Here is a 9365-nt window from a genome sequence, read left to right as displayed (position 1 = left end):
CCTTCGTTAAAAGTTTATTTTCAGTCTCTTTTAGTTTTTTTTTGTTTTTTTTGTTTTTTTTTTGTTTTTTTTTTTCGAGACAGGGTTTCTCTGTATAGCCCTGGCTGTCCTGGAACTCACTTTGTAGACCAGGCTGGCCTCGAACTCAGAAATCCGCCTGCCTCTGCCTCCCGAGTGCTGGGATTAAAGGCGTGCACCACCACGCCCGGCTATTTTCAGTCTCTTTATTGTGCATTATGGTATATTGGTCTTTATATCTGCATTGGTGTCACTAGTGTGTTTTAGTTACTGTAGTTTTTAACTATACTTTTGAGTCAGGAAATATGAGTCCTGCTGTGTTGTTCTTACTCAAGATGAGTTTGAACAGTTATAAAGTTTGTATTTTTATAAAAAATATATGCTTATATACTTCTTTTTGTTTGTTTTATTGTTTGTTTGTTTACTGGCTGTCCTGGAATTCACTCTCAGACATCCTCCTGCCTCTGCCTCCCAAGTTCTGGGATTAAAGGCATGCCACACCACTGCCCAGGTACTTATATATATTTTTTATTTAAATAATAGGATTATAATTTGATAGGGACTGTGTTTATTCTGTATGTAATTGTCAGTGGGATGAATATTTATTTTAATCTATGAGTTGAAGATTTTTCGATTTTATGGATGTTCTTTATAATATCTTCATTAACTATTAAAGAGCTTTGATGGCAGATGTTTACTTCTTTTTCATTTCCTGACTGCTTTCTCAATGCTTTCTAGTAGTACATTTTATTACATTAAAGTAACATCTATGCAGTCTTTCATATAGAATGCTAGAGAAATAAGATTTGTAACTTTTCCTTGTCGAGTGTAACAGTAGCTTAAAGCCTATTTAAAAAGTTTCTATTCTGTGGTTTTAATGATTTATTTGGTTGATAGGTTCTATTATGTTTAATGATTTCCATGTCAGGCCACCTTTGCATCCTTGAGATAAATACCACTTGATATTGAACAATATTTATAATAGTCCATTGAATTCAGTTTACAATTTTGTTGAATATTTTTATATGTACATTGTCAAAATTATTAGCCAATTATTTTTGTTGCTCTGTTCTCTGATTTTAATACCAGAGAATGTTGACCTCATAGAATAAGCTTGAATAAATTTTCCATTTGATTATCTCAGGTTTTTAAAAAGTTATTATTTTTAGATCCCACTGAAACATTTCAATTATGTATCTCTTAGAGTAATGATATATTAGTTAGTGTTATTTTAAAAAGAGTCCAATATGATGTGTGTTGTGAATGTATATATTATGCATGTGTATAGATATAAATTATATATATGATTTATTATAGAACTTGAGTGTTTTTGTTATAAAGTCTGGAAAGTCCAATAACATATCAGCTTTAAATTGAATTCTTAAAAATTTGGCAGCACACAGGACCAAGAAACTGCTCAGATATTTGCATGACAAAGGAAAATAGATATGCCAACTGAAGAATAGTAGGCGCTCACTTTAGCCTCACATTGATTTAAGTCACATCCTTCCAAAAGTTCATAATGCTCATTAAGAGTTCTCATTCACCTCCTGAAAGCTAATGAAATCACACTGCTTATATTCTACAATGTTCATTATACTTCTATGCAAACTGCATCTATGATATGTACTCACTCCACTTGAAGGCCCACATGACTTCAATGAATAACAAAGATACTTAAGTTTCTTCCCTCGTGCTTAGGATTGATGTTCTGACAAATGTAAAAGTATCTTTTATTCACCTGATTAAATTGTCATCTCAGGCTTACTAATGAATAAACTCACCTCTTCTAGTTCCTTCTGATCTCTGGCTGCCTGGTTCAACTCAGCCTGGCTCAAACACTACTCTCCAAGATGACTGATTTATTCTGGCTTCTCCCAACTTCTCACTTAATTTATCATCTCAGTCTCAAATTAATTTTGTCAATTGGCTATAATCTTCTGGCTCCTTCTCATTGTCTGGCTCATTCTGTCTTTGCTGACCTGCATTTAGCTACACAAACTCATGAATGAAGAAAACTCTACTGCACTGCCTAAACTCATCTGAACTTCAGTCTGAAGGGGCCTCTAACAATACATTCATTTCAAAAACCACTGCCTCCTTTTATAGAATAATAAAACCTAAATCATTTGTAATTAAAAGTGTGTACTCAGGGCATGTCAGTATTCCAGACAGATCATAATGTAATCTAGGGTTTGTCTACATTTCAGCAGGACTACATAGATGTAGAAGGTCTTTGAATGTCAGCTGCTGCCAGAACAGCAATGTTGCTAGATTAAATTTCCTGTACAGACAAACTGCAAAGTTTAACACTTCTCTTTATTTCAGAACCATGATAATGTGATTAATTATCTAGTTTTTACACATTATCTCCTCAGAGATCATATGGAATTGAACTGATTCCATAAACGAATGAGACTATTGAAAGACTGTATTTCTGTTACCTCTAAAATTCAGAGTTGGTGTGTAAGTTTTATCATATTATGGCTTACACATTTAAGAATACATTTCTGAAAAATGAAATAAAAATAATCTGGATACACTATTATTTTTAACATACATAGTAAAGTTATTAAAATAAGATTTAATTATAATTTTTCAAGTACTCTGATTATTATTTTCATAACAATTCAAAGGATGGTGGATAAAATATTCTGTTCCTGTTACTGCATTGCACTGAGATTCTTTTCGATGGAAGTAAGGCATCCTCAACAACCACATTCTCATTAAACACAGGACTTCACGTAAGTTTCCTAGTCATAAATTTGATCAAATATTGTGACTATGAAAGGCTTTAGCTTTATTGTATAATGTCATATTCTTAAATTCATTTTTATTATTAGTGTTTTCGATCATTTACTGATTTTTTTCTCTAATGCATTACAACCTGACAACAATTTTGTTTCCTTTAACTTCCCATTGCCTCCCCTCCCCTTTCCCCAGATCTACTCTTCCGTTTCTTTTCAGGAAGGAGAAGGCCTCCCAGGGCTTTCAACAGAACATGGTAGAGCAAGTTACAGTAAGACTATGCACAAACCCTGAAATCAAGTCTGCATGTGGCAATCCAGGAGGAGGAAAAGTTTGCAAGAACAGGCAAAAGAGTCAGGAACATTACCACTGGTAGGAGTCCCTTAAGGAGACCAAGCTACACAACCAAAATATATATGCAGAGGACAAAACACAGTCCAATGTAGGCTTTAGTCTTTATCAGCCCCTGTGAGCCCTTCTTAGTTGATTCTGTGGGTTGTGTTCTTCTGGTATCTTTGACCCTTCTGGCACCTACAATGCTTCCTCCTCACGTTCCATGAGGTTCCTGGAATTCTGCCAATGGTTAGCTGTTGGTTTCTGTATCTGCTCCAGTTACTTGCTGGATAAAGTCTCTCTGATAACTATTATATGAGTGATCTATGGGTGTAGTAGAATCTCATTGGGAGTCATTTCATTGACTTAGCTTGTTCTTGTTTTTTTGGTTTTTGTTTGTTTGTTTGTTTGTTTGTTTGTTTTCCTAGTCATGTTTGGTTCTATCCTCGATTGTAGGATTTTTAAAGTTATAACTTTCATACTTGTTGGATTCGCATATTCATGGTTTTCAGTTTATTTTTAAACATACATCATGACATTATAATTTTTGGAGAAAATATATAAATGTAGGTAGACATTCTTAAAAAGCATTTTGCATAAGTGTGTGCTGTCTGCTTAAAATGCTAATTGTTCTGTTTGCTGCTCTTCCCTCCTTTTCTTCCTCATATACCTTCCTATAAATGGTTAGTGTGTGGATTTGCGTGTATTCCACCCATCTTAGTAGATACAACATTTTAAACCACAGAAAATGAAACTTACTTCTTCAAAACCTATAGGGTTTGTGGAGAGTCATTAGAATGTCAAAAACTTTCAGCAGAATTAGAATAAGTACACAAGTTCTTGTGCATCTGGTTTACCATTGTGTACTCCTTGCTGACTCCTACTGCAACAAATTACCTCTATTTCTAGGGGCTGGATATAATCGAAAGTTAGCATTTTACAGTCTTGAGGATTAGCAGTCCACAATAGCTCTAACGAGGCAGCAAAGGAAATGCTAGTGGAATGTTTCCCTCTAAAATCTTTAGGAATATGTTTCAGTTTTTGGTGGGGTTCTGCTACTTCCTCTTCATTCAGAAAGCCAGCAGTGGAGCATCATTTTCTGTTTCCCAAGTCTCTTCTAATCATAGAATTTTTTTTAATGATGATGAAACAAATTTTGTACTATAGAGAGTGACACTTCCCATGCTGTCAATGTTTCAGAGTTCTGGAATATGTCTATGTTTTATCCTGCAAGCACACTTAATGAGAAACAAGTTAAATTAATGATTAATTTACATTTAAATAGCCACAATCAAACTGTACCAAAAATAATTTTATGAGAATGTTGGATCGTACATAATTTATGTCTGTTATTAATTCTAATTTTGCAAGTTCTTCAACTAGAGGAAATTAAGTAATATATTTTATATGTATTATGCCATTTGTGCACATGTTTTTATAGGTTAACTAATTTTATACTTGAGTCTATCTTATTTCTTATTTCTCTTAAAAAAAAAAGTGTAAATTATGCTGGGGCTGGATGTGTACCATCAAGCATTTGAAACCATTCATTGTAAGTATTTTGAGCCTGTGCTATTACAATGAACTTGGAAGTGACTCTTCTTTCATTATAAGGGAATGACTGCCCTCTAGTGGTTTCTAGATTTTGGTAAATACAAGGAACACAATGTTATTTTCAATTTACTCAAAAACTGTAAATTAAAGAGAAAAATTTCTAATTATTCTAAATATTAGAATAAAGCACACATACTATTGTGAAATATATCCAAAATATCTCCACTATAAATAACATTAACTTTTTTATTAGTAAACCTGTAATATTTATTAATCCTTAAACTGAAAATGCTAGGCTTCATGTCTTGTATCATTCATTAGTACACTCTACTAATATAAAGATTGATTACTGAAAGGTGATTATTTACTCTGGCCTAAGTGAGGTGAAATTCATTTCAAACATGTTAACTTGATTAAGTCTATTTTATGTTTTATTTTTTTCTTAAGCCACCAGGTTTGATATTTTAAATTGCTCTCAAAATGATGAAATATAACATGGAGATAATTTTATGAGTAGACATAAATAATTAGAAAGTGTCACTAATTTAGCCTGAGTGTGGTGGCTTGCTCATATCCTACCAGCAGAATAATTGCAAGTTTGAAGTCACCTGTGCTGTTACAAATAAAATAATACACATTTTAAAATAAATGAATACAATAATTTTAATTTTAGTTTATTTTGTTCAACTTATATTAACATAGTGATATTTTTTATGAAAAAGAGGTGAATTTGAACTTAAATTTAAATTTTAATTCATAAGGTAATTTCAAAAGTATTTGAAAAAAACATCTCATCCAATGATGTTTAAAAAAATAAGATGAAAGTGTGAGAATTTATGATATTTTTATTTTCTTACACTGTATGGACTCAGTATATTTGAAAAAACTATATGAATGGGAGTTTTACAAACTTTTAAGTATTTTTCTTAATCATATACATAAAATATATTGAAAGGAATAGCAATCTTACAATAATTGTGTCTGTTATTAAATATTTACCCAATATTTACCTTTTTAACAAGGATGAGAACCTCTAAACTTTGTAATCTTGGAGTTCTCTACTCTGCTTGCAGACTGCACCCCAGTCAGAAAAGATTTCTGTAATTCAACTGCTCAGAGTCTCCACTACAAGCTACTATTTACTGCTTTTGATTCTGTTGGTCGGGACACTCAAGGATCTGGGTTTCTTCTTATGAACAGATGCTCTATTCTTCTTGCAGAAAATGTTGCAATTCAGAAAAGCCTATCATACAACAAGAGGTTGTCTTCATCTGCTGAGTCTTTCCTTTGCTGTGCAGAAGTTTCTAAATTTCATGCAATCCCATTCATGAGTCATTGGAATTATTTCTGGTTTTGAAAAGAACAAAACAAAAACAAAAACAAAAAAGCAAAGTAAATAAAGCATGCCTACACCTATACTTTGAAGTATGTTAAAATTTTCATGTCTTTTGTTTAAAATCTTTGACCCAAAGGCCCCCCATACCTCACTCCCCCATACCTCACTTCCAGAAACTGAATATTTCCATTCATTCTCCTAGCCCTCTGGATTTCTCTCCTGTTTCCCACCCCATACACAATCCCGCCCCAATTTTCCCCTCCTGCTCTCCTCTCCCACAAGTTTGTTCCTGCTTCTGCCTCTCATGGTTATTTCGTTCCCCCTCCTAAGTGGGATTGCAACATTCTCACTTGGGTCTTCCTTCTAATTAATCTTAATGGTGTGTGGGTTGTATCCTAGGTAGTGTCTACTTTTTGGTTAATATCCACTTATCAGTGAGTAATTAGCATGCATGTCCTTTTGTGTCTGGGTTACCTCCTCAGGATGATATTTTCTAGTTCTATCCATTGGCTTGCAAAATTTATAAAGCTTTCATTTTTAATAGCTGAATCGCATTTCATTGTGTAAATGAACCACATTTTCTGTATCCATACTTTCAGTTGAGGGACATTTGGGTTGTTTCCAGCTTCTGGCTATTGTGAATAAAGCTATTATGAACATAGTGGAGCTGGTGTCCTGGTGGTATGCTTTCGGTATGGAGCTTCTTTTGGGTATATGCCCACAGTGGTATAGCTGGGTCTTCAGAGAGAACTATTTCCAATTTTCTGATTCATCGCCCGATTGATTTCCACTTAGAGACTTCCAGTATTCCATGGGGATGACCTTATCTTAAATGCCCAAAGGTGAAGAAAGGGAACCTGACTAGACCACCTCCAGTAGAGAGACAGGGTCCCAATTTGAGGGATGAGGTTACCAATCCACCATCAAAATTTCTGACTCAAAATTGTTCTTATCTAAAAGAAATGCAGAGACAAAAAATGGAGCAGAGACTGGAGGAAAAGTTGTTCAGTGACCAGCTCTACTTGGGATCCATCCCATGTGTGTTCACCAAACCCTGACACTATTACTGATGTCATGTTGTGATTACAAACAGGAACCTAGAATGGCTATTCTAAGAGGCCCTACCAGCTGCTCTCTGAGAAATAATCAGATACTTACAGCCAACCATTGGAGTGGAGATCTCTATGGAAGAGTAAAGGGAAGGATTGAAGTAGCTGAAGAGGATGCAACCCCACAGGAAGACCAATAGTGTGAACTAATCCGGACCCAGAGCTCCCATAGGCTGAACCACCAAACAAAGAGCATATACAGGTTGGTTTGAGGCCCTTGTACATATGTAGAAGAGGACTGCCTTGCATGGCCTCAGTTGGAGAGGATGTCTCTAATGTAGAGATTTGAGGCACCAGGGAAGGGCACCTGGGGCATGGGCGAGCACCCTCTCAAAGGAAAAGGGGAGGGGGGATTGGGGTGAGAAACTTCCAGGGAGGACTGGAACAGGTGCAATGTCTAGAAGGTAAAAAGTAAAATAATCAATTTAAAAACTCTTTGATCCATTCTGAACTGAGTTTTTATATAGAGTGGAAGATAAAAGTTTATTATTTATAGATGATATGTTTTTATACATTAAACACTACATCAAAAAGCTTCTCCAGCTTATAAATACCATCATCAAAATAGCAGGATACAAAAAAACCACCCACAGAATTCAACTTCTTCCCTATATACAAGGGACAAATATACTGAAAAGAAAATCAAGAAGACATTACCTTTCACAATAGTGTAAAATATACCTTGTGATAACTGTAAAACTCTAAGACTTTAAGGTGAAAAATTGAAGAAGACATCAGAAGGTGAAAAGGTCACCCATGATTATGGAAAAACAGGATGAATATTGCAAAATAGTCATTTTACCCAAAACAATTTATGGATTCTTTGTAATCCTCACCATAATTCTAACACAGTTCTTACAGAATTAGGAAAAACAGTCTTATATTTCATATATGTGTGTATTAGTTAGGGTTTTACTGCTGTGAAAAGACACCTTGACCAAGGCAAGTCTTATAAAAAACAACATTTAATTGGGACTGGCTTACAGGTTCAGAGGTTCAGTCCATTATCATCAAGGTGGGAGCATGTCAGTATCCAGGCAGGCATGGCACAGGAGGAGCTGAGAGTTCTATGTCTTCATCCAAAGGCTGCTGGTGGAAGACTGACTTCCAGGCAACTAGGGTGAGGATCTTATACCCACACCCACAGTGATACACCCATTCCAACCAGGTCACACTTATTCCAACAAGGCCACACCTTCAGATGGTTCCACTCCCTGATCCAAGGATATACAAACTGAAAGTGGAAAATTACTGGCCACCTGAACTCTTCACCCCAGAGTCCACCTGAACTCTTCACCCCAGAGTCTACCTGAACTCTTCAACCCAGAGTTCAACCCCTCCCAACTGAGGACTGTGCCAGGAACATTTTTGAGATAAGGGTTTCCTGGAACAAACCTCAGAATGTTCCAATAGATCGGGTACATTGCCAAATATAGGACACGACCCCATGGTTACGTAAAACTCCCTTGGCAAAAACCCTTGTACTTTCCCTGCCCCGCTTCCCCCCTTGGTATTTTCCTATATAAGCCTGTAAAAATTTTGAGCCATCTTCGATCCTCCTCTACACCATGCTTGGTGTATGAGTTTCGACCCCAGAGCTCTGGTCCATGTGCTTTCTTGTTGTGGCTTTATTAAATCTTCCTTCCTATATTCTGAGTTTGGTCTCAGTGTCTTCTTGGGTTCGCGGCTGTCCCGAGGCTTGAGTGAGGGTCTCCCTCCGGGGGTCTTTCAAAATCATCACAATGTGTTTCAATTAAAATAACCACAGAGGTTGGGTAGCTGGTAAGGGACCAGGACATGGACTATTTTCAAAGGTAGAGGAAATTAAATATAGTGTTATAATACTATTGAAGAGGAAAGTAGACTTGGACAATTAAGTTGGGAGTACGATTAAAGGGCAAGATACAGGAGGAAATATGTGAAAGAAAAAGAACACAAAAGTCCTTTTGAAAAGACAAATGAAAACCTTGAATGCTAGTCAGTAGGACTGAGAGGTAGTTTACATGGTACCAGAATGTTGCAGTTCCCAACTAAACCACACTCAAATTGTCCTGGAGGCAGCAGTGACTGTGGTGACTGCTGCTGTGCACATTGCATGTTCTTTGCTACATGCCCCACCAGTGTTCTTGCTTTCTGAATGAAAGATACACACACACACACACACACACACACACACACACACACAGAGCCATTTATTTTAATATGCCTTAAACAGCTCAATGGTTGGGGCACTCCCAAACCTCCATGCGGAAAACACACTCCCTTCC

The 9365-nt window shown here is 35.9% G+C and overlaps 1 long non-coding RNA gene across 1 annotated transcript; it reads right to left on the bottom strand.

Moving 5' to 3' along the window:
* Nucleotides 1-2660: 2660 nt before the first annotated feature.
* On the bottom strand, nucleotides 2661-8184 carry LOC115030853 (uncharacterized). The gene is made up of 4 exons (XR_003836417.2): nucleotides 8083-8184; nucleotides 7148-7495; nucleotides 5664-6000; nucleotides 2661-4337 (listed from the first exon to the last, which is right to left on the bottom strand). It is a non-coding gene; the product is annotated as an uncharacterized LOC115030853 (long non-coding RNA).
* Nucleotides 8185-9365: the final 1181 nt, after the last annotated feature.

This window comes from Mus caroli, unplaced genomic scaffold, assembly GCF_978045245.1.
Source record: "Mus caroli unplaced genomic scaffold, Mus_caroli_1 scaffold_6, whole genome shotgun sequence".
NCBI lineage: Eukaryota > Metazoa > Chordata > Mammalia > Rodentia > Muridae > Mus > Mus caroli.
Note: the sequence above shows the minus strand (reverse complement) of the source record. Positions and strands in the feature narration are given on the sequence as shown.